Raw genomic sequence first — 26,061 nt, 5'->3', positions numbered from 1 at the left:
CCCACACCTCCAACTTGCCCCAATCACAGTGCAGCCCTTGTCCCGGCACTGCACTGTCAGCCAGCTGGAAAAAAGCGACTTGTCTGTGCCCTTGCCTGAAAGTGCGGCACCTTAACTTTGAAGTTGAATGGGTGACACTCTTGAGCGTTGCGCAACATTAATGAGTACTCATCCCCCCATTCCCCTCAAAGCTTAGCTCGCCAGGTGCACGCTTTTAAATACTGTTTTGAAACACATCAGTGTGCAATCATGCCGACATGCCCTGATGATCTAGTGTTGTGAAACCGATTTTTGGCCTTCCCACCATATTGTCCACTCATGCCCACCATGACGCTTGACGTCAATGGGAACAGAAAATTCCGCCCTTAGGATGTGATTGCTTTTGCAAAATGCTCAGTAGCAGGTGATTTTGTTGAACAGTTTTTCCATAGGTATAAATAACTTGGAAGTTTATTATTCATTAATGGACCAAATCTCTAATGTTACACTTTCTGACTGAAAAGAAGTCTGTCAGACTGATTGACAAAAGATCTAGAACTGAAGGTAGATGGTCACTGAGCTTTGCTTAATTGCTTGATACCAATGATACCATCTTACATTACTATGACAGAATTAGTTAGTGGAAGGTGTTGTGCAATATGGTGTAAGTTAATGTTGGTCATAGGCTGCTCACTGCTTAAGTATCTGAAATGCAAAGTGTGTTTTCACATGTATGGTACATTGCTTGTCGTGGAATAACAAGCAACCTTATAAGGTTTCTATCACTTATTATACTATCAGGAATTAGACACCTACAAAATTGTATGTTTCATAATAGTTGCTACATTTGAATGATAATGCTGGCTGGCCAATATACGATTTGCTGTGATTTCTACAGACCTCTTGTTTAAAAGAGATCAGTATAAAATATTTCTACTTCAGCCTATCAGATAACGCACATTATAACTACATCAGCTACATCATTAAGGAAATTATAGCTGGGCACTTAGAAGAGCTCAAGGCAATAGGGAAGATTCAGCATGGTTTTGTGAAAGGAAAATCTTGTTTAACCAATTTATTGGAGTTTTTTTGAAGGAGTAACATGCACCGTGGATAAAGGGGAGCCTGTGGTTGTACTGTACTTGGATTTCCAGAAGGCATTTGATAAGGTGCCACATCAAAGGTCATTGTGGAAAATAAAAGCGCATGGTGTAGGGGGTAACATATTAGCATGGATAGAAGATTGGCTCGCAGAAAGCAGAGAATATGCATAAGTGGGTCTTTTTCAGATTGGCAGGATGTGACGAGTGGAGTCCCACAGGGGTCTGTGCTGGGGCCTCAACCTTTTATGATCTACATTAATGACTTAGATGAGGGGAGTGAAGACATGGTAGCTAAATTTACTGATGACACAAAGATAGGTAGGAAAGCATGTTGTGAAGAGGACATGAGGAGGTTGCAGATGGATAAAGACAGGTTGAGTGAGTGGGCAAAGATCTGGCAAATGGAGTTTAATGTGGGAAAATATGAAGTTGTTCACTTTGGCAGGAAGAACAAAAAACAGAGTATTACTTAAATGGAGAACGGCTGGATAATTCTGAGGTGCAGAGAGATCTAGGTGTTCTAATACATCACAAAAGGTTAGTATGCAGGTGCAGCAAATAATTAAGAAGGCTAATGGAATGCTATCCTTTATTACAAGAGGGATTGAACATAAAAGTAAGGATGTTATGCTTCAGTTATACAGGGCATTGGTGAGACCGCACCTCGAATACTGTGTGCAGTTTTGGCCTCCTTATGTAAAGAAGGATGTAAGTTCAGAGGAGGCAGTTCAGAGGAGGTTTACTAGATTGATACCTGGAATGAGTGGGTTGTCTTGTGAGGAAAGGCTGGACAGACTGGGTTTGTTTCCACTGGAGGTTAGAAGAGTGAGGGGTGATTTGATTTAAGTATATAAGATTCCGAATGACCTTGACAAGATGGACGTCAAAAGGATGTTTCCTCTTTTGGGTGAGTCCAGAACTAGGGGGCACTGTTTTAAAATTAGGGGCCACTCCTTTAGGACAGAGATGAAGAGAATTTTTTTCTCTCAGAGGGTTGTGTGATTTTAGAACTCTCTGCCTCAGAAGGCGGTGGAAGCAGGGTCATTGAATATTTTTAAGGCAGAGGTAGATAGATTCTTGTTAGGCAAGGGAATAGATGGGAATGTGGAAACTGAAACACAAGAAGATCAGCCATGATCTTATTGAATAGCGGAGCAAGCTCAAGGGGCTTATTCCTGTTCCTATTTCTTATGTTCTAATTCCAGGATTTTGACCTAGTAATAATGAAATTACAATGTGGAATCAATTTAGGATAATGTGGGATTTGGAGGGGATGATCTTCCCATCATCATGCCGCTCTTGTCTTTCTCAATTATAGCAATTGTGGGAAAATAGGAGGTGTTCTTAGAATCATAGAAAAATAGGGCAGGATGTTTTGGATTTGCTGTTTCCTGCCCTGCCATCGAAAAGGTGGGTGGGGAATGCATCCCCACTGATCACAGCAGCCCCGCAGCCATTTAAACCATGGAGTGTTAACTGGCTGAAGGCTGGACATTTGCGCCTCTCTCAGGAGAAAGTCCCAGCTCAAAGCTGCTGGCCAGCCAGGTTGGTGCCAGCTCTGTAGTCCCAGCAGTAACTTGACCTGTGGCCATTGTGGGACTACAAACAGTCCCAATGTAGTCCTCAACCAAGGGTGCAATGGGACCTCATAAGGGTGATTTGGCTGATTTGTGCTGGTTTGACTGATGTGCTTGGTACGCCTCACACATCCTCATAACTCTCTTGATATTGCAGTTAATCCCGAGCCAGTGCACAGTTTCCCTCACCGGGCATCTTGTTCATTCAATGTACATATGGCCCTGGTGAAATTGTGATAATATATCCTGCTGAAGAGATTCAGGAATCAGCATCTGTCTTTCTTTAAATATTACTCCTCTTGAGATACCCAATTCGTCCCTGTATGCCCAAAAGGATCTTTGGTTTTCTTGAATCTCCTGTATCGAATCAGGCCAACCATTGACAATAGCTTGCCACAATATCTCCTGCAGTGGATCTTTGCTGGTTTCTTCTCTTAAACGTAAAAGCTTTGAAACTCCCCACAGCATTGATCCTGTCTGGGTACTTCAGCTGTAAGTTATGGACTGACTCAATGGCATAATTTTTAACATTTTCTCCCACCAGTGGTGAATTGTTGATTTTGTGTGTGGTCACAATTTTGAGCTCCCTAAATGCTGAGAATCCTGCTATGCCAGACCATTTGTGTCTAACCAGTAGAAAACAGGTGATGACCATGCAGATTGCCAAAGCTGCATTTTAATATCAGTGTACCGTTACAGTGGATTGGTGATCTGTTGTAAGCTGCCAATCTGGCTGTTGTAGACTGTACTATTGACTCCAAATTTATCAGACTGCTTGTATTGTCTCAATTTCTTTTTCTTGGCTTCTCAGAACCCTCGACTGGCTCCATCCACGATCTGTACACTGAAGCTCCAATTCTGGTCTTTATGACTATACTTCTGCCATGGGGTCTTCACAAGCATGCAACTGCCCCCATGTTGTGTTACTGAGTTCTTCACACTAAATTACCAATCACACATTGATGAATGGTAGCGAATACCTTGGATACTTTTTATTGAAGACTCACAATGCTACATACAGGAGAGCTCTACATGCACATCTTACTAGGGATTCAACATAATTCCTCCTGCTGTGTCACATACTGCATGGCATAACTTTTTTATTGATGGTATATACACACTATTTACATATTCCAATAAATCAATATCACAACAAACACAGGTTTAAAGTTATGTCAGAAAGCATGAGCCATAACAGTGCTCTTTTTTTTTCGCTCCCACCTGGGATTGCGCCTAATCCTAGAGCCCTGGCAGAGGGGTATGATTTTAGTTTATGTTCCGTCTGAATTTTCCAGCTCATCACCATTCCAGGATACTTTGTTTTGAGGCAGAGATGTCCTAACCTTGGGACTTGCTGCATTGCCAGCCTTCACAGGCTGAGATGTCTGGCTGAGGAGATCCAGCCAAATTGGGCAGATTAAAGTCCTGGACACCCTTGCCTTGGGAACCCCTCCCTCCATGTGCTGCAGCTGCTCATGCTTGAAGTGCTGAGGGGATGGGTGGTGAATATGGAGCTGCAAGCAGCTCAACAGTACCTGATGTACTGGTGAAGTGAGATGTGATGTTGCCCAATGCTGTTTCTGCCTTTTGTCGTGTTGGTAATTAAAAAAAAAAATTCGTTCATGGACTTGGGCATCGCTGGCCAGGCCAGCATTTATTACCTATCCCTAGTTGCTCTAGTTCAGAGGCCATTTAAGAGTTAACCACATTGCTGTGGGTCTGGAGTCACATGTAGGCCAGATCAGGTAAGGACGACAGATTTCCTTCCCTAAAGGACATTAGTGAACCAGATGGGTTATTACAACAATCAACAATAGTTTAATGGTCATCACTGTACTTTTAATTCCAGATTTTTACTCAGTGTCCAATCATTTCATTCAGATGGAGCTGTTTCCCTGCTGTTATAGATGCTGGCTAAAGAGTTCTCCATTCCACAGCAGCCAAATGCTCAATGCTGCCTTGCACTGACTTGTGAGTGCCACATTTTAAGTTCTAAACAATCTTGGTACATTGAAGATTGTGTGCACAATTTTCTTTTTGGCATGTGGGGGCAGGCCCCGCATGCTGACGTGTAAAATGACGTGCGGTGACGTTGGGCATGCATCCCAATGTCACCACGCATCATTCAGATCTTCCGTTTAGCGGGCACACACCCGCTGAACTGTCAAAGGCCTGTTAAGACCATTAATAAACCAATTGAACTAACTCTCAACGCTGGCCGTCCAACCTTAAGGTTGGCGGCAGGTGAGGAGCCCAAGTGGCCTTTGCGTTTTTCATGAAACTGCATCCATGGGCAGGATGAGGTTTCATGAAGGTTTATTTAAATTAATAAATATTTTTTACACATTTCATAAACATGTCCCAGCTCATGTGACACTGTCACATGAGGGGACATGTCTAAATAATTTCAATCTTTCTTTATTTTAAACTTAATCTCCCTGAGGCAACTCTGTGCCTCAGGAAGATTGCTGCATAGGCCCCAAATCTCCCTCCTCCCACCTCCTGCACAGGTCGCACTGAGCGCTACCAGGCACATGTCACACTGGCTGGGCCTTAATTGGACCACCTACATAAAATGGCAGCGCGCAGCCGATCATGAGCAGCGATTGGCCACTCCTAACCGACCCGCCCGACAGGCAAAAGATTCTTCCTTGTCTGTAGTTTGGAATTTGTGAGTGTCCGTGGTTTCAAGGTGCAGCCTGTATTTGTTACAATGCAACGTTATTTGAGGCTTTCAGTAAGTGTCTGTTTTTGTAGGTGTTCATTTTTTCAGGCTTTCACTATATGTTACTTTGGCAACATTTATTGATTTATTGGTTTAGTTTGAGAGAGGAGAGAGTGTTCAAAACTAACAGGAAAACAAATAACATCTTCTAGAACAACTGGTTCATTATTTAACTTTGAAAGAAGGTTTTAAGAGCTGCGCAGTGCTGCAGTGGTTCGTGCTGCTGCCTCACAACTCCAGGGACCTGGACTTGATTCTGACCTTGTGTGTCTGTCTGTGTGGAATTTGTATGTTTTCCCTGTGTCCGTGTGGGTTTCTGCCAGGTGCTATGGTTTCCTCCCACTGTCCAAATATGTTCTGGGTAGGTGGATTGGTTTCAAGAGTTGAGAATAATTTAAAATTTCAGTCATCCCACTGGATGAGGGTCTATCCTATATTTGTACCTTCACCATGGGACACCTGTTTTTTAAAATCATTTACAGGGTGTGGGCTTTGCTGGCTGGGCCAGCATTTATTGCCCATCCCTAGTTGCTCTTGAGTAGGTGGTGGTGAGCTGCCTTCTTGAACTGCTGCAGCCCATGTGGTGTAGGTACACCCACAGCGCTGTTAGGAAGGATGTTCCAGGATTTTGACCCAGCAACAGTGAAGGAACAGTGATATATTGCCAAGTCAGGTGAGTGACAGGGAGGGGAACTTCCAGGTGGTGGTGTCTCCATCTATCTGCTGCCCTTGTCCTTCGAGGCAGCAGTGGTCGTGGGTTTGGAAGGTGCTGTCGAAGGAGCCTTGGTGAATTCCTGCAGTGCATCTTGTAGATGGTACACACTGCTGCTACTGTGCATCAGTGATGGAGAGAGTGAATGTTTGTGCATGTTGAGCCAATCAAGCAGGCTGCTTTGTCCTAGATGGTGTCCAGCTTCTTCAGTGTTGTAGGAGCTGCACTCATCCAGGCAAGTGGGGAATATTCCATCACTTTCCTGACTTGAGCCTTGTAGATGGTGACTATTGAACACTGGGGGGATTTGTGAGTACGAAGTTGTATCCAACCATTCTATACTTAGCTTTCTCTCAAAGCAAAGTACCCTCTCATATTTTTCTCCCTCTTGCCTCAAATCTTTGGCCTGTTTTCCTCCTTCTTTGTCAATTCTGTTTCCCTTGAATGGTTTTCTCTTTTCATGTTCTCCCTTTACTCTTTCCTTTTAACTCATTTTTTTTCACTTGTGCCAAACTCTTCCATCCATCTCCATTGCTTCCACTTATCTCCTCTTACAGTAAAACACATCTCTTTTGTTTCCTCTTTCTTTTCCTGTCATTCTTCCTTGTCTCCACATGCCTCTATTCCTCATATCACCTTGTCTCTCTCTATACTCAGTGTAAACCCAGTGTAGAACCAGTTTTCAGGAAACTACCAGAATGGGGTACACCATTATTCCCCTTGAACCTATTTTTCCATTCAGTGAGATCATGGCTGATCTGTATCTTAACTCTATCCATTCACTTGGCTCCATATTCCTTAACACGCTTCGCTAACAATAATCTAGCAATCTCAGATTTAAATTATTAATTGAACCTGCGTCTACTGCTTTTCTGGGAAAGAATTTTGCAATTCTGATACCCTTTGTGTGGAGAAGTGTTTCTTAATTTTTCTCCTGAATGGCCTGGCTCTGATTTTAATTTGATGGCCCAGTGCCTTAGATTCCTTACCAGTTGAAAGCGTTTCTCTCTATCTACTCCATCTCCTTTCTAAATATTAAAAACCTCAATTAAATCACCCCATGATCTTCCATGTTCTAGGGAATATAAAACAAGTTTATGTGATCTCTCTTGGAATATTGGTAATACTTCTGGTGAATCTACACTGAACTTTTTCCAAGGGGCAGTATCTCTTCTAAGGTGGGGTGCTCAGAACTGAACACAATACTTGAGATGCGGTCATGATAAAATTTCATCCCCTTTATGTTTTAACCCTCTAGTTATAAAGGTCAACATTCCATTAACCTTTTCAATTTTTTTTTGTACTGGATATTTTGGTGATCTGCATGCATGGACCCTAAATTCTCTTTGGACTGTCACTGATTTCGGCTTTTCACCATTTAAATATTACTCAGGTCTACCATTTTTTGGTCCTAAAAGAATAATATCACATTTGTCTATGTTGAAAGCTATCTGGCACAGTTTAGCTCACTCATTTAATCTGTTAATGTCTCTCTGTAATTTTATGCTATTTACTTGACTTTACTTGACTGTTCTACCCCACCAATCTTTGTGTCTTCAGCAAACTTGGATATTGGGCTCTTTATTGAAATAGTTTCATTTGCCCTGTGCATGATGTTTAGAGGGTTACTTTCCAGAAATCATTGTAACTCTTAATGATGCATGGTTAAATTAGACTATACCATTGTAAGCGATGGCAAATGGGGTAATGGTGGCAGGGAAATACTAGTATTACTCCATGTGCTATTACTCATAATGGAACAGCTAGTAAGGAACGAAAATAATCAATGAATAGGTTATTGAAAAGCATTTTTAAGTCCAACATTAATCCTTTTTTTTGATATCCTGTGATGGATATATTCCAGGTCTTGACATTGATAAATGTATGCATTGCTTCTTTGTGGATTCCGTTTATTTCTAAAGTAAGAATAATTGGCAGCTTGACACATTCCTTGAAATTTAGCTTATTAATAGACACAGTTAGGGCTATTAATAATTGAAGCACAAATCCATTTGGAACTGGGTGAATATACAATATAATATTTTGATAGTATCTGTGGTACTTCTCACTGGCCTAGGATAGTTCACAACTAAGGCACAAGCACTCCCTTGGCACAAGTACAACTCATTATCATATAATCAGGCTATGATCATCATCTACATGAAAATCCGTATTCAAAACTGGCATGAGTATTCTGCTTAATTGGTTTGAATAAAATTAAATAAAGTGTGCTTGGTGAAGCTGCACCAATCCATTTGCCTTTACTGCAACAGGAGCTCTTTTTTTCCCCCAATTTACAACACAATCAGGTTGTTTCAATTAACAAATGTTGCCTATGGTGTTTTACCACCAGTTAAAACGCTCAGTGCACACATAATCAGAAAATACTGGTTTCCATGTTTCCATGTGGGGCCAATTATAATGATTAACTTTTCAGTGCTTTAAATGCTAATTACACAACTTATGGTGGCACTATTGCAGATATGTTGATGTTTGTTGAATGAAGTCAACTAAATTAGATAAATTATTGATGATGGCACAAGGTACTCAATTGTTTACATTTTAAACAATGGTGTGTGCTAATTCAATTTAAGAGCTTCTTAAAATAATAAGGTGGATTCATAACTTTTAAATGTAGAGAAACAATTTATTTCTCTGGCGTATATATCTGTACTTCAAACTGTATTCAACATGATCAAATGCTATGCTAATATAAACACTATTTTGTTTAATTACCATGTAGGCACTCACAATTTTATGTAGAATAAAGATAATAGAGTATATCTAGTTAAAATGTTAAAATAATTTGGTTAAAATGACATTTAAAAAAAATCTTCTTGTTTATTATATTTACTTCATAAAATGAGAGGGATAATGTTCCTGAATATTTGTATTGCTTGAACATGTGTTTCCTTACTTAAAATTCAACAATAACAGAGGATACTACCATAAAAGTGGCACAAATATTCATAGGAATAGAGATAAAAACAAGAAACTGCGGATGCTGGAAATCCAAAACAAAAACAGAAATACCTGGAAAAACTCAGCAGGTCTGGCAGCATCGGCAGAGAAGAAAAAAGTTGGCGTTTCGAGACCTCATGACCCTTCAACAGAACTAAGTAAAAATAGGAGGGGGTGAAATATAAGCCACCCACCACTTCCCCCCGCCCCCCCCCCCCACCTTAAACCAGCTTATCTTTCACCCTCTCCTATTTTTATTTAGTTCTGTTGAAGGGTCATGAGGACTCGAAACGTCAACTTTGTTCTTCTCTGCCGATGCTGCCAGACCTGCTGAGTTTTTCCAGGTATTTCTGTTTTTGTTTTGTTCATAGGAATAGAGTTTGGCTTCCACCATTGAATAGTCAGCCTTAGTTGAAGGGCTCCTCTACAGTGTTCAAGATATTAAAATTTAATTGGAAGCAAGCAAAACTTATTTTAACAGTATCAGGAAGAGAAAAAAAATGCAATACATCTAGTGGCCACCATAATTTAAAGATACCTCATCTTTCAATCATAGAATCATACAATTAATTGGCCACGTAAGGGCCTCAATTGACACGAAAGCATGTGGGTTGCCTGATGCCTCCTCCATCATTTGTGAAGTTGCAGCAGGGACAGGAATGGGTGGGTAAGCAGCGGGAAAGACACCCATGGCAATTTACAGGCGTCTGCCTGCAAACCTGATAGCCTGGGAGTGTTAAATTCCGCCCCTGGGGAACTCCAGTCCAAAAAGTAACCATTCACAACATTCTGTTTTCTATGTCTTAGCCAATTTTGTATCCATGGTAAACTTTATTGTTGGCTGCCTCCTTGATGTCCTCGCCCTGCCGCCTTCCATCCTCACTTCCATTATCAAGAAATTTAACTCAAAGAATTTGGCTACTTGGAAATAACTATGAAATTCTGAAAACCCAACTGACTCACTGATGCCCTTCAAGGAGAGACCTGTTACCCAAATGTATGACTTCAGTCCCTGACCATGTGGTGGTCTCTGAATGTCTAAAAATGAGGTGTCAACCTGGTGAAGCTATAACACAGGACTACTTGCGTGCCAAACACTATAAGCAGCGAGTGATAGACAGGGCTAAGCGATCCCACAACAAACAGATCAGATCTAAGCTCTGCCGTCCTGCTACATACCGTTGTGAATTGTGGTGGACAATTAAACAACTCACTGAAGGAGGAGGCTCCACAAATATCCCCATCTTGAATGATGGAGGAGCCTAGCATATCAGTGCAAAATATAAGGATGAAGCATTTGCTACAATCTTCAGCCAGAAGTGCCGAATGAATGATCCAGCTCGGCCTCCTCCAGAAGTCCCCAGCATGCCAGACTTCAGTCAATTTGATTCACTCCAGGTGATATCAAGAAACGGCTGCTATGGGCCCTGACAACATTTTGGTAATATTACTAAAGACCTGTGCTCCAGAACTTGCCATGCCCCTAGCCAAGCTGTTCCAATATGGCTACAACGTTGGCATCTATCTGGCTATGTGGAAAATGGCCCAGGTACATGCTGTACACAAAAAGCAAGACAAATCCAACCTGGTCTATTACCACCCCATTAGTTCACTCTCAATCATCAGTTAAGTAATGGATGGGATCATCAACAGTGCTATCAAGCGGCACTTGCTTAGCAATAACCTGCTCACTGTCGCCCAATTTGGGTTCCGCAAGGGCCACTCAGTTCCTGACCCCATTACAGCCTTGATTAAAACATGGACAAAAGAGCTGAACTCCTGAGGTGAGGTGAGAGTGACTGCTCTTGACATCAAGGCAGCGTTTGACCGAATGTGGTATCAGGAGCCCTTGCAAAACTAGAGTCAATTGGAATCAGGGAGAAAACTCTCTGTTGGTTGGAGTCATACCATGCACAAAGGAAGATGGTTGTGGTTGTTGGATGTTAGTCACCTCAGCTTCAGGACATCACTGCAGGAGTTCCTCAGGGTAGTGTCCACGGCCCAACCATCTTCAGCTGCTTCATCAATGACCTTCCTTCCATCATAAGGTCAGAAGTGGGCATGTTTGCTGATGATTGCACAATGTTCAGCACCATTCGCGTCTCCTCAGATACTGAAGTAGTCCATGTCCAAATGCAGCAAGACCTGGACAATATCCAGGCCTGGGCTAACATTTGCGCCACACGAGTGTCAGGCAATGACCATCTCCAACAAGAGAGAATCCAACCATCACCCCTTGATGTTCAATGGCATTACCATTACTGAATCTCCCACTATTAACATCCTTGGGGTTACCATTGACCAGAAACTGAACTGGACTAGCTATATGAATGCTATGGCTATGACAGTAGGCAGGAGGTTCGGAATCGTACAATGAATAACTCACCTTTTGACTGCAGAAAGCCTGTCCACCATCTACAAGGCACAAGTCAGGACTGTGATGGTATACTCCCCACTTGCCTGGATGACTGCAGCTCCCACAACACTCAAGAAGCTTGACACCATCCAGCCCGCTTGCTTGGCACCCCTCCCACAAACATTCACTCCCTCCACCACCGACTCACAGTAGCAGCAGTTGTACAATCTATAAGGTGCACTGCAAGAATTCACCACAGCTCCTTCAACAGCACCTTCCAATCCTGCAACCACTTCCATCTAGAAGGACAAGGCAGCAGGTAGATGGGAGCACCACCACCTGGAAATTCCCCTCCAAGTCATTCTCCATCCTGACTTGAAAATATATTACCATTCCTTCACTGTCGCTGTGTCAAAATCCCTCCCTCCCTCCCGAACAGCACTGTGGGTGGATATACATCACATGGACTGCAAGGGTTCAAGAAGGCAACTCACCAACACCTTCTCAAGGGCAACTAGGGACAGGCAATAAATGCTGGACCAGCCAGCGAAGCCCACATCCCATAAATGAATTTTTAAAAAGTGCTGGTCACCTATCACCTCTGAGCTTGGAGGTGCCTCGCCTCTTCCTCGCCGATGGCAAAATTCTGCCCCAAGTCTCTGAGGTGCTCTCCTTATACAACTAGGGCAGTGTATCTCTATAACTTGAGGTTCTTCAATAGGATCTACAGGATCTGGAATTGCAGCATGAGACACATCATTAAAAAGTGGCAGTTCTGGGTTTGGCAACTCTACAGAGACAACGGGCATGTCTATTCTAGATGGGCATGTCACCTCAAAAATTGACCACTCGACATTAATCAAAGGCAGAATAGTTGGTTGTTGAAACGTCAGACTAGCAAGAATACGGCCTATGTGCTTATGGACAATTCTACCTTCCACTTGTATTTGGAAATATAATGGACTAGTCTCTGAGACAATTGTCCCAGGAACCCAACAAGGTTTACATTCGAAATTTGTAATGAATACCGTGTCATCTATACTGAATATGTGAGCCTTGCTGTGTATATTGTGGTTCAATTTTTGATTACTCTGATTCCACCCTGTCTTCCCCTCTAAATTTGAAAACAACAGGCTTAATGGGGGGGTTCATTAATAATTCAGACGGCGTTGAACCCACGGTCGAATGTGGCGTTGTATGATAATTGAGAAGAAAGTGGGAAAGTCGAGATTCTACAGTATCTTCTGATAACATTTTTATACCAGGTTTGAAAATTTGTAGGGCACTCTCAGCTAAACAATTTGATGCCGGATGGTAAGGGGCTGTTTTTCAGAAATTCATGGAATCAGACATATGAAATCTGTGCTGGTAAAGGCTGTACCATTATCAGAAACAATGATTTCAGGTAGGCCATGTGTGCTAAACCAGTGACGCAACTTCTCGATAGTTACGCTTGATGTTGGCAATTTGATTTCATATACATCCATCCATTTAGAATGTGCATCTACGATCAACAAAAGCATGGTACCTTAGAATGGTCCTATGTAATCGATATGTGGTCTAGCCCAGGGTCCACCAGGCCACTTCCATGGATGCAAAGGAGCTGAAACAGGCAACTTCTGTTGTTGCTGAAAATACAGACAGTGCTTGACCATGCTTTCACTGTCAATGCCTGGCCACCAGACATAGCTTTGTGCAAGCATTCTCATCTTTGTTTTGCCTGGATGTGCACTGTGAAGCTCTCTCAAGAGTGGTTCTCTACCTTGTGATGGGACGGCTACAACAAATTCCAACTTGACAGCTTAACTCTGTGTTTTTGGCATAGAATGGTCTCAAATCTTCAGTTACAGGCAAATTCAACCATCCTCACAAAGCAAAGTCTCTGAATTTCAAGAATATTGGATCTCTGTTCATCTAATTTCTACTTTGCTTCACACATTAGGTGAAGAATCTAAGAAATTCAGTAATACTACAACTTCTTGTGGAATAGGAGCATGTACAATGCTTTCTGGTAATGGGAGATGACTGAGTGTGTCCGTATTTGCAATATGTAAGCCAGTATGGTACATAAAAGTAGACTCATATGCAGATAATATCAAAGCCCAATATGGTATTCTCGCTGATGCTATTGGCGGAATGGCCTCATCCTCACTGAATAAACCCACTAATGGTTTATGGTCCGACACAATGGTGAAATGTCATCCATGTAGATACTGGTGGAATTTCTTCACTCCTAATACCACTGATAAACCTTCCTTTTCTTGCTGGGAATAACCCTTCTCGGCTGTGGAGAGGGTTCTTGAGACATAGCCAATGGACCTTTTTGATCTATTTCCCATTCTGTGTGATAACACGACTCCTACACTGTAAGGAGAGGCATTCACATGTTAATATCAGCTCTTTTGATGGACGGTAGTGTGCCAATAAACATGACACGTGCAACAGTTTCTTTCACAAAGGCTTCTTCCATGACCAACGGTAATTCATTTTTAACAAGTTTTATGGTGCCAACACAGTTGATAAGTTAGGCAAGAAGCAGCTATAGTAGTTGATCATACGCAGTTTGGTTACATTGAATGGCGAGGGTGCATCTTTTATTGCCCGAACTTTCTCTTCTACCAGATGCAAATCCAAGGTGTCCACCCTGTGACCCAGGAAAGTAACTTCTGGTTCTTGAAATGTGCATTTTTCCTTCTTTAACCCTATGCCATGTTCCATGAAACTTCTTAGCACCCCCTCCAGGCTGGCCAAGTGTTCAGTCTCAGTTGACCCTGTGATTAGAATATCAACTAGGTATGTTGCAAAAGACTTTCCATTGTTCTCTGGAAGATAGCGCATACAGACGATACTCTAAAGGGTAGGTGAGTACTGATAAAGACTCTTGTGTGTGTTAATAGTCACATATTCTCTCAACATACTATCCAGTTCTAATTGTTGGTAGGCATGAATCATATCCATATCTTTTATATAGAACTTGCCTCCAGCCAGCTTTGCTTGTAAGTCGTTTGCTCTTGGAATGGGGTACTAGTCTACCACTAGTCTTGTTTTGCTGCCTTATTTACAGTCAATTTATGGTCCCCACAAATACATATGGTTTGGTCAGACTTAACCACTGGAACTATGGGTACTGCCCGTTCCAAAAGCTGGACAGGTCGGATGATGCTCAGCTTTTCTAACCAGCACAGTTCTGCATCCACCTTCTCCTTCAACGGTGAGGCACAGTTCTTGCCTTCAAGAAACAGGGTGTGGCCTGAGGATCCACATATATCTTGGCCTGCATGCCTTTTAACTTCCCTAATTAATCCCGAAATACCCTGTCATATTTCCTTATCAATTCATGAACTCGTCCTGTTTTCAGGTGAAATATCTCAGACCAGTCGAGCTTGAACTTCCGTAGCCAGTCTCAGCCTAAAAGACTGGGTCCTTCTCCTTTCACTATTACCATAGGCAGCTGGGCTGTCTGTTGCCTGTAAGACATTGGTACTGTGGCAATGCCCTTTACTTGTATAGATTCTCCCATATTTGTCTTTAATTTAGTGGTCGGTTCCAGGTTTATTGGCTGGGTACCTTCATTAAGGTATTTGAAAGTGTGCTCTCCCACCACTGCAGCTGAGGCACCTTTTATCACCTCCATTATTAGTGACTTCTCTTGGATTATGACAGTGGTAGATTCGGTCTTTACAGCGGTTATGTTGTACAAGGAATAAATGTCGGTGTCGGCAGCTTCAGGTTCTGCTGCATTCTTTAATTCAGCCATGTTGGTTTGCTGCTTTATGGGCTGTTTCCACCGCCCTACATTGCCTTACTACATGACCTTTCTCATGGCGGTATTGGCATTCTGACTCCTTGATTTTACAAGTATCCAGTCTGTGGTCACCTCCACGTCTATAACAACTTAATCTCAAAGTCGCTGCTGTAGTGTTTCTACTAGGCCTCTTCCTGTTTCTCATAGCAGACATTGCACCTAGCTTCGATGCTGTGGGTCTGGTTTTTGCGCCATGCTCGGCGGTAGGATCCTGCCCCACATGAAGAACAGTGCCATGTTCTATGTGTTGCAAAGCCTGTGAGTCTCTCACAGCACTTTCCATGGTGAGGGGGATTTCTGGGGTGCATTTAAAGTCTATGTTGATCTCGGAGAGTAAATGGTGCTGAATGGCACCGTCCTGAACTCCACAAACAAATCAACCCCACAACAAATCATCTAATATGTCCCCAAAGTCGCAGTGTTCTGTCAACTGCTTAAGGTTCACCACATAGGTTGCGATAGATTCTCCCGAGGCCCTAACTCTGGAATTAAACTTAAAAAACTGCATTATTATGGATGGCTTTGGCTGGAAGTGTGTTTTTGTGAGGTCCACTAATTCATTATAGGACTTAGAATTGGGAGCACTCGGGGCCGTCAGGCTGAGATTGTGTTTTACTGCCGCATACACTCAAAAGGATGGCTTTCTGCTTTTCCTCCGTGGTAATTTCATTCGCTACGAAATAATATCCGAGGCGCTCTACGTTCTGGCTCCAGTCTTCCATACTTGCAACATAAGAGTGGCATGACTGATGAGTAGTCTTTTCTTTTTCTGAAGATTCGATGCACTCATGTTAAAAGGTGAGGTGCAGCATCAGAGCTATTTTACCCTTGTCGCCAAATGTAATGACTCGTCGGAGCAGACAGATTTCAACAAGAAACAGATAAAATTTATTACAGTGAGCTTTTCAGGTGATACACTCTCGATCACGACTATCATCAGGAAGCCCCACTCCCCTGGATTGTCCTCGCTTTGCACTCATTGGTTGGAGTCTCCCAGGACATCATGTGACCCCTGATAGACAACAGGAGAGGCTATACCCTCAGTTACTACAGAAATATTTTAAAAATATTTCTCTTAAGATACTACAAATTTAAAAAGTTCTGGTAAGCATGATGTCTGCTAATTTCTGCAGAGCTATCGGGCAAAAATTGATTCAGTGAATATGCAAACCAGCCCTTTATTCATTACTGTGTCTACCTTCCTGATCATCTTGTGTTTCACCGTGCTTGTGTTTTTGTAATGATCACTATGTCTAGTTTTGGACTGGATCCATTTCATTTATGAAGCTTATAAGTGAAGGGGAATGTGCAAGTGATATTCAACTCTGCCAATGTACATCATGACAACCAGAGCAGCTAGCAAAAGTGCATCAAGAAAGCAAACTGCACACAGTTGATAGCAAAACAGCAGCCTCTGGAGGAACAAAGAAGGAGCCTTTGCAAAGATATTGGGATATCAATAATAGGATCAGTGATAAAAGTGACTGAATTGATTGGGAGAATTTGGACTGAGGGCTATTGACATTCATATAAGTTCCACTAAAATGTGCTCAGTATTAAGGTAGTAGTAGAAAAAGCACATTGTTAATAATTCATTCACAGAAGATTGCCACTATCTATAAATCAATATTTTCAAATCACAAATTTTCAAAAAATATTTTGACGCCAACATAAATGAGAGTGTATGACAGCAGAGTACTTATTTAAAAGCAAAATGTTGTGGATTCTGGAGATCTGAAATAAAAACAGAAAATGCTGGAAAAGCTCAGCAGGTCCGGTAGCATCTACGGAGACAGAAACAGAGCTAACAGGCAGAATCCTTTGGTCAGCATGCGGGTGTGGGCCCTGCATGCCGATGCATAAAATGACGTGTGGTGATGTCGGGCGTGCATCCCAACATCACTGCGCGTCATTCCGATCTTTAACTCGGCGGGCGCACACTGGAGCCACCAAACATTCAAAGGCCTGTAAAGGCCATTAATAAACTAATTGAAGTAATTGTCAGGGCTGTCCGTCCAACCTTAGGGTTGGCGGACAGGCGAAAAGCCCAAGCGGCCTTTGCGTTTTTCATGAAACCTCATCTACGGGTGGGATGAGGTTTCATGAAGGATTTATTAATGAAATAATTTTTTTTAATCAAAGTTAATAAACATGACCAAGCTCATGTGACACTATCACATGAGGGGACACGTTTGAATAATTTTTTTTCTTTTTTGTAATGTTTCATAATGATCGTAATCTCCCTGAGGCAGCTCCGTGCTCCAAAAGAGTGCAGGCCCCAACTCTCCCTCCTCCCCCCGCCCGCACAGGTAGCACTGAGTGCTTCTGGGGGCATGTGAAACTGGGCAGGCCTTAATTGGCCCACCCATGTAAAATGGCGGCGCGCAGTCGATCGTAGGTGGTGATTGGCTCCACGCCCACCCGCATCCACGCCCATGCCCACTCCCAGCTGGCCCGCCCGACAGGGAGAAAATTCTCCCTGACATTTCAAGTCCAATATGTAACTTCCCCCGCTCTTCTCCCTCCAACTCGGATTTTTTGATCAACATTATTTTGATGCTAACTTCAACCACTTTACAACGCATTGGTTAATATTAGTGTTAAAATAACCACAATCAGAAATCCAGGCATATATCTTCCTTCTGTCTTGTTTTTTTTATTGTTTTTTTTTATTTCCACTTCTCCTTGGAGTTAAAATTCCTCTAAGTGTTAAATTGAATCCATTAGCTAGCACAGTGCTCTCATGTGTACAACATCTGGATGAACTTGTTAATCCATTTAAAATAAAAGCAACTTAATATAAACACTGTGGTGTTCATTTTTGTGGTAATCTGATGTGTAATATACCTTTAAGAAGACTGTGATAAGGGAAGATCACATGATCTTAGTATCCAAAGAGGAGTGGTGCAGGCTACCTCAGTAGTCAGTAGTCCATAGTTGGAGTCTGTAGTGTAGAGACAGGGTTTGAGTTGGAAGCACACAAGTGTAGCTGCTGAATATTTTTGTAAATAAACAGAATGTGTTCCACTTAAGAAGTGTATACTGACCTACTCTGTTTATTGTACCAACTCGACCATCCCAAAACAAACGTGCAACCTGCATCCATAAGTCCCAACAAACCGGTGCCCAGGATCTAACAATTTTGAATTTACATGATTATATAAAATGGGTGATATTGATTCAGCCGTCCAAGATACATTTGTCTTCATTTTCATTTTCAAGCCAATAGAAATAATAATGAGGAGTGTAGAAAAAGAGGTTGAACCTAATATCATTCATTTTAGATGACGATTCAAAGTTAACATTGCCCCCATTTGACTCAAAAATGTCCTTTTGCCTCTGTTTTGCTAAGCCAGAGCTTAAAGGGCGGTTGGATAGGATCATAGAATGGTTACAACATAGAGGGAGACTATTCGGTTCTTCGAACCCATGTCGACTTTCTGGGCAGAATCGTCTAGATTTGCACTAAGTGTGGTAATGGGTAGAAAAAAGAACGTTATACCCGCTGGCCGCAATGGGGGGTCTTTGCACCGTATCATTCCAATCCTACCTTATTAATCATGCATTCCTATGAAACACACCATTTCACTGTCAGATGGCCTCCGATTCGCCTGCCCTGCTGTCACCTCACCACTTTCTCAGGCCGGATGCAATATTTAAAGTGCAGCCACATGCACAGCTCTCAGAACTTCCAGCCCACGAATGCTGCGCAGAAGGCATGGTCCCAAAAAGCAAGAAGACTGCAGCCCCCCCCCCCATTCAGTAACGCATCCCTGGACTGCCTTTTGGGTGCCGTGGAAGCCCACCTCAATGTCCTCTACCCCAATTCAGGGTGAAGACCAGCAAGCAAGGTCACCAAACCTGCATAGGAGATGGTGGTAGCGGTGGTCAGAGCCAATACCCTGCAAAAGAGGGCAGCCAGAAAGGGGATGAATTGTCTGATCCATTTCGCCAGGATAAGTCACTTTCCTCATCACTCTCAACTCACACACTCACAAACACATCACACATCCACAGGGATCTCACAGCTCAAGGGACAATACCACTAACTCTCACACACACCTTCACATCTCCTTCAGGCTCATATCCTCTGGATCTCACGTCCTCATCCTGTCCATGTCTTCGCTCACCACACAAACATTCCAGGCAGTGCCATGTGTCCTGCTCACACTCTCTCCATCTGTTTTCATGCAGGAGAAGCTGGCTCACAGCAGCAGGGAGACGTCCCTGACTGGGGGTGGAGTGGCCCACATTAGATCCCTCACTCATTTTGAGGACATTCCAATGTTCTGACTGGTGAGGACGTGGACTATGCCTGTGGCGATGGTGAGATCTGCGGCAAAAACCCACCTAAGTATTCTGTACCACATCATCCCTCTCTTAATGCAAATGTGAGTGCTCTCTCTCTCCTGCTTTTGACTTGAGGACTCTTGCACTCAACAGGAGGAAGACCATCCAACAGAGGGCGCTGGTGAGAAGTGACTGAAGCATTCTGGGAGAAGTCACCGCAGCCACTGCGACTCAGGAGGTAATCGAGGAGAAGGACTCTTGCACTCAACAAGAGGAAGGGCATCCGACAGAGGGTGCTGGTGAGAAGTGACTGAATCATTGTGGGAGAAGTCACCACAGCCACTGTGACTCAGGAGGGAATTGAGGAGGACCCACTGTCAAAGAACGGAATAGCCCCAAACATTGCATTGCTGTAGTATTTCCAATCCTCCCTCCTCCTCAAAGCTAAAAAAGAGAGAGGAAGAGGCAGTGCCTTCAGGAGTGCACCAGACCTGCGAGGGAAACTCTTCTGAAAGTGGAATTTAAAGAAAATGCAGCTGATTGGGAAGTAAATCCTGGGAGGAGACTCGGAGGGAGGAGAACCGGAGCGGTGAGTATAAATCTAGCTTACCTCGGGGATTCGCAGCCTTGTTTCCAGGGAGCAAACTCGGAGGGAGCAGCACCGCCGCGGTGACCTCGGGGCACAGAGTAACTGAAGCCAAAATTGTAAAAGTGACATCACAGGAAAGCTGTGACCTGACTGGTTGGTAGGAAATCTGCACCAAATTTGAAAAAAAAACACTGCGAAGCTAATTAATAAATTAATTATCTAAGTCGAGATGGCTGGGCAGGTGATGTGCTGTAACTGTATGATGTGGGAGCTGGCAGATCCCATTGTCAGCCACAGTGACCACATCTGCAGCAAGTGTTGGTTGCTGGAGGAACTCCGGCTCAGAATTGATGAGCTGGAGTCTGAGATCCAGACCCTGCGGCACATCCGGGAGGGGGAGAGTTACCTGGATACTTTGTTTCAGGAGGCGGTCACACCCGGTAGATTAAGTACGTCAAGTCCAGTCAGTGATCAGGGTCAGCAGGGTGTGACTGCAAATGAGGCAGGTAGAGGGATCCTGTGTTCAGGAACAGTGGAGCCTCAGCACTTGACCTTGTCCAACAGGTACAAGGTACTTGCTCCCTGTATGGATGAGGAACATGGGCTGTAGGGAGGATGAGCAAAGGGATCACGGCACCATGGCACAGGAGGCCATTCGAGAGGGGGAGCTAAAAGACAAGTGTTAGTTGTAGGGGATTCTATAATTAGGGGAATTGATGGCATCCTTTGTAAACAGGATCGAGAGTACCACATGGTATGTTGCCTGCCCGGTGCCAGGGTGTTGGACATCTCTGACCGGCTTGAAAGGATATTGGAGAGGGAGGGGGAGGATCCAGTTGTTGTGCTCCATGTCGGGACAAATAACATAGGTAAAACTAGGAAAGAGGACCTGTTTGGGGATTATCAGCAACTAGGAACTAAATTAAAGAACAGGTCCTCAAGGGTTATAATCGGAGTACTACCCGAGCCACGTATAAATTGGCATAGGAACGCAAGAATAAGGGAAGTAAACACGTGGCTAAAGGAGTGATGCGGAAAAGAGGGGTCCCATTTCGTGGGTCTCTGGCATCAGTATTAGAACAGGAGGGATCTGTGCCATTGGGATGGTCTCCACCTGAACTGACCTGGGACCAATGTTCTAGCAAAAAGGGTAAATAGGGTGGTCAACAGGACTTTAAACTAGAAAGTGGGGTGGGGGGGAGGGAAGAGTAAAACTCCAAGAAGTATGACTAATGGGAAACAAAGCAGCAGGTTAGCGTGTGGGGTGGTGGATTCAACTTCATGGAAAATTATGAAAAAACTGAAAAGAAAGGAGAGCCCAGGAGAGACTATTAACTTCCATAGAACACAAAATAGGACAAAGTGTTTGGAAAGGGCTAGGAATCTAACTTCAAGCACATCAGATAAAGGGACGACAATGAGAAAGGGGACGGGAAATACAGGACTGAAGGTGTTGAATCTGAATGTACACAGTATACAAAATAAGGTAAATGAGCTTGTGGCACAGATTGAAATTGGCAGGTATGATGTGTTGGGCATCATGGAGACATGGCTGCAAGGGGATCAGGACTGGGAGCTAAATACCCAAGGATATACATCCTATTGAAAAGATAGGCAGGTTGGCAGAGGAGGTGGGGTTGCTTTGTTAGTAAGAAATTAAGTTAAATCGATATTAAGAAATGACGTAGGGTCAGATGATGTAGAATTTGTGTGGGTAGAGTTGAGGAACCACAAAGGTAAAAAAACCATAATGGGAGTTATGTACAGGCCTCCGAACAGTAATCAGGATGTGGGGCACAAGATACACTAGGAGATAGAAAAGGCGTGTAAGAAAGGCAAGGTTACAGTGATCATGGGAGATTTCAACATGCGGGTAGACTGGGAGAATCAGATTGGTAGTGGATCCCAAGAAAAGGAATTTGTGGAATGTCCACAAGATGGCTTTTTGGAGCAGCTTGTGATGGAGCCCACTAGGGAACAGGCAATTTTCTATTTAGTGATATGTAATGAGGCAAATTTGACAAGGGAGCTTAAGGTGAAGGAACCCCAAAGAGGAAGTGACCATAATATGCAATTTGAGAGGAAAAAGCTGGAATCAGATGTAACGGTATTACAAAACAAAAACAGAATTACCTGGAAAAACTCAGCAGGTCTGGCAGCATCGGCGGAGAAGAAAAGAGTTGACGTTTCGAGTCCTCGTGACCCTTCGACAGAACTTGAGTTTGAGTCCAAGTTCTTGGACTTGAACTCAAGTTCTGTCGAAGGGTCACGAGGACTCGAAATGTCAACTTTTTTCTTCTCCGCCGATGCTGCCAGACCTGCTGAGTTTTTCCAGGTAATTCTGTTTTTGTTTTGGATTTCCAGCATCCGCAGTTTTTTTGTTTTTATAACGGTATTACAGTTCAATAAAGGCAACTACAAAGGCATGAGGGAGGAGCTGGCCAGAATTGACTGGGAGATGAGCCTAGCAGGAAAGACAGTGGAACAGCAATGGCAGGAGTTTCTGGGAGTAATTTGGGAGACACAGCAAAAATTCATCCCTAGGAAGAAGGAAGCATACTAAAGGGAGGACGTGGCAACCATGGCTGACAAGGGAAGTCAAGGACAGCATAAAAGCTAAAGAGAAAGCATACAATGTGGTGAAGAGCAGTGGGAAACCAGGGGATTGGGAAGCCTACAAAGACCAGCAGAGGACAACTAAAAAGAAATGAGGGAGAAGATTAAATATGAGGATAAACTAGCCAGTAATATAAACGAAGATTGCAAGAGTCTTTTTTAGATATATAAAGAGTAAGAGAGAGGCAAAAGTGGACATTGGGATGCTGGAAAATGACGCTGGAGAAGTAGTAGTGGGGAACAAAGAAATGGCGGAGGAACTGAATAGGTACTCTGTGTCAGAGTTCACGGTGGAAGACATGAGTAACATTCCCAAAGTTCAAGAGAGTCGGGGGGCAGAGGTGAGTATGTTGACCATTACCAAAGAGAAGGTGCTAGGAAAACTGAAAGGTCTGAAGGTGGATAAAGCACCTGGGCCAGATGGATTACACCTCAGAGTTCTGAAGGAGATAGCTGAAGAGATAGTGGAGGCATTGGTGGTGATCTTTCAGGAATCACTGGAGTCAGGGAGGGTCCCAGAGGACTGGTAAATTGCTAATGTAACCCCCCTGTTTAAGAAGGGAGTGAGGCAAAAGATGGGAAATTACAGGCCTATTAGCTTGACCTCAGTCGTTGGTAAGATTTTAGAGTCCATTATTAAGGAAGAGATTTCAGAATACTTAGAAGTGCATGATAAAATAGGGCAAAGTCAGCATGGTTTCATCAAGGGAAGATCATGCCTGACAAATCTGTTAGAATTCTTTGAGGAGGTAATGAGTAGGTTAGACAAAGGAGAGCCAATGGATGTTATCTACTTGGACTTCCAGAAGGCCTTTGACAAGGTGCCGCACAGGAGGCTGCTCAGTAAGATAAGAGCCCACGGTGTTAGAGGCCAGGTACTAGCATGGATAGAAGATTGGCTGCCTGGCAGGAGGCAGAGAGTGGGGATAAGGGGGTCCTTCTCAGGATGGCGGCCGGTGACTGGTGAAGTTCTGCAAGGGTTAGTGTTGGGACCACAACTTTTCACTTTATAGATTAGTTATCTAGATGAATGAACTGAGGGCATCCTGGCTAAGTTTGCAGATGATACAAAGATAGGTGGAGGGACAGGTAGTATTGAGGAGGCGGGGAGGCTGCAGAAGGATTTAGACAGGTTAGGAGAATGGGCAAAGAAGCGGCAGATGGAATACAACATGGAGAAGTGTGAGGTCATGCACTTAGGTAGGAAGAATAGAGGCATAGACTATTTTCTAAATGGGGAAAGAATCCAGAAATCTGGAGTGCAAAGGGACTTGGGAGTTAAGGTTAAGGTTAACTTGCAGGTTGAGTCGGCAGTTAGGAAGGCAAATGCAATGTTGGCATTTATTTCGAGAGGACTAGAATAAAAAAGCAGGGATGTGCTGCTGAGGCTTTATAAGGCTCTGGTCAGACCACATTTAGAATATTGTGAGCAATTTTGGGCCCTGTATCTCAGGAAGGATGTTCTGGCCCTGGAGAGGGTCCAGAGAAGGTTCACAAGAACGATCCCAGGAATGAAAGGCTTAACAAATGAGGAACATTTGAGGACTCTGGGTCTATACTCGATGGAGTTTAGAAGGATGAGGGGGGATCTGATTGAAACTTACAGAATACTGAAAGGCCTGGATAGAGAGGACATGGGGAAGATGGTTCCATTAGTTGGGGAGACTAGGACCCGAGGGCACAGCCTCAGAATAAAGGGAAGACCTTTCAGAACAGAGATGAGGAGAAACTTCTTTCGCCAGAGAGTGGTGAATCTATGGAATTCATTGCCACAGAAGGCTGTGGAGGCCAGGTCATTGAATGTTTTTAAGACCGAGATAGATAGATTCTTGATTGGTAAGGGGATCAAAGGTTACAGGGAGAAGGCGGGAGAATGGGGTTGAGAAACTTATCGGCCATGATTGAATGGTGGAGTGGACTCGATGGGCCGAATGGCCTAATTTCTGCTCCTATGTCTTATGACACTAATTATCTCTACTTTGGTACAAACTACTAAGTAGCCGACACCCTCAGCCAGCCAATCCCTCAGCTCCATCCAGGTCCTCACTTCCAGCCAAGAGGATACCTTCTCCATGGAAGAGCTGAAAATAAGCAGCCTGGATGGCCCATCACAGCACTTTATGGGGAGGCTAAGAAATAGTGGTATTACCGCTGGACTAATATTCCAGAGACCTAGGGTAATGTTCTGGGGACCTGGGTTTGAACCCTACATTGGCAGATGGTTAAATTTGAATTCAATAAAAATCTGTAATTAAAAGTCAGATAATGACCACAAAAGCCATTGCTGATTGTCGTCAAAACCCATCTGGTTCACTAATGCCTTTTAGGGAAGGAAATCTACTGTCTTTACCTCATCTAGCCTACTCTAGACTCACAGCAACTTGGTTGACTCTTAAAATGCCCTCTGAACAAGGGCAGTTAGGAATGGACAATAAATGCTGGCCGCGCCAGCCATGTTCACATCCCATGAATGAATAAAAAAAAACATTACCCGCACTCTCCACCTGTGCAGAGGCACACACCTCAGTGATATGTGGATCTAGAGCAGGCTTGGGTTCTCAATCTGGTGGTTACCGCATGTAACCTTGACTGCAGCAAGAGGAGGCAGATTCAGCCAACCTTGCTGGCACTCGGAGGGCTGCTGGGGGTGTCGAGTTAAGTGACGAGCCTCTGGATTCGACCTTCGAACTCATCGTGGAGAGTCAGCAAAAGACAAGCGAACATCATGTAGAGTTGGAAGCCTTCAACAGAGTGGCTCACGAGTTGGAGGAGTGCACCTACCTGCGTTCTGATGAAGTGGTGCCCACATGTGTTTGTATCGAGGTCTCCATGGGAAGGATGACAGATGCCATGGAAAACCTGGTCCAGCAGAACGCGGAGATGTGCACAGACCTGCACTCCATCACGGTAGCCATGGGTGAGTTCCTGCAATGGCAACGTGAGAGGGAAAGGGGGCACCTCGACATCCCTCCAGGTGCTCCTTCTCCTCAAGGAGACAGGCTGCAGCCCTTGGGCACCCAAAGGGAGGAGCAACAGCTGAACACCCCTCGGTCATCCACTCAGGAATTTCAGAGGCTGTCCTCTCCCTCCAAGTCCCCTTTGTCTATGAGCCCCTCAACCTCGTCCTCTGTCACCGCAGAGGGGGCAGCTAGTGCACAGTTCGACAGCCAAAGAAAACCGGGGCTCCCAAGGGCTCAGCTCTCCAGAGGACCCATGCTGAAGTCATCAGAAGCAACAGGGCCGCAATGTTCTGAGCCTTTTCTTTCCAGGATATCCAGGCGAACATGAATGTTCTCTACCTCCCTGAGAATCCCATCCTCCTTCCCCAGGGTCCTTTTCTGCCTCCGA

Source organism: Carcharodon carcharias, chromosome 1, assembly GCF_017639515.1.
Source record: "Carcharodon carcharias isolate sCarCar2 chromosome 1, sCarCar2.pri, whole genome shotgun sequence".
NCBI classification, from domain to species: Eukaryota; Metazoa; Chordata; class Chondrichthyes; order Lamniformes; family Lamnidae; genus Carcharodon; species Carcharodon carcharias.
This window is presented reverse-complemented; position numbering follows the sequence as displayed.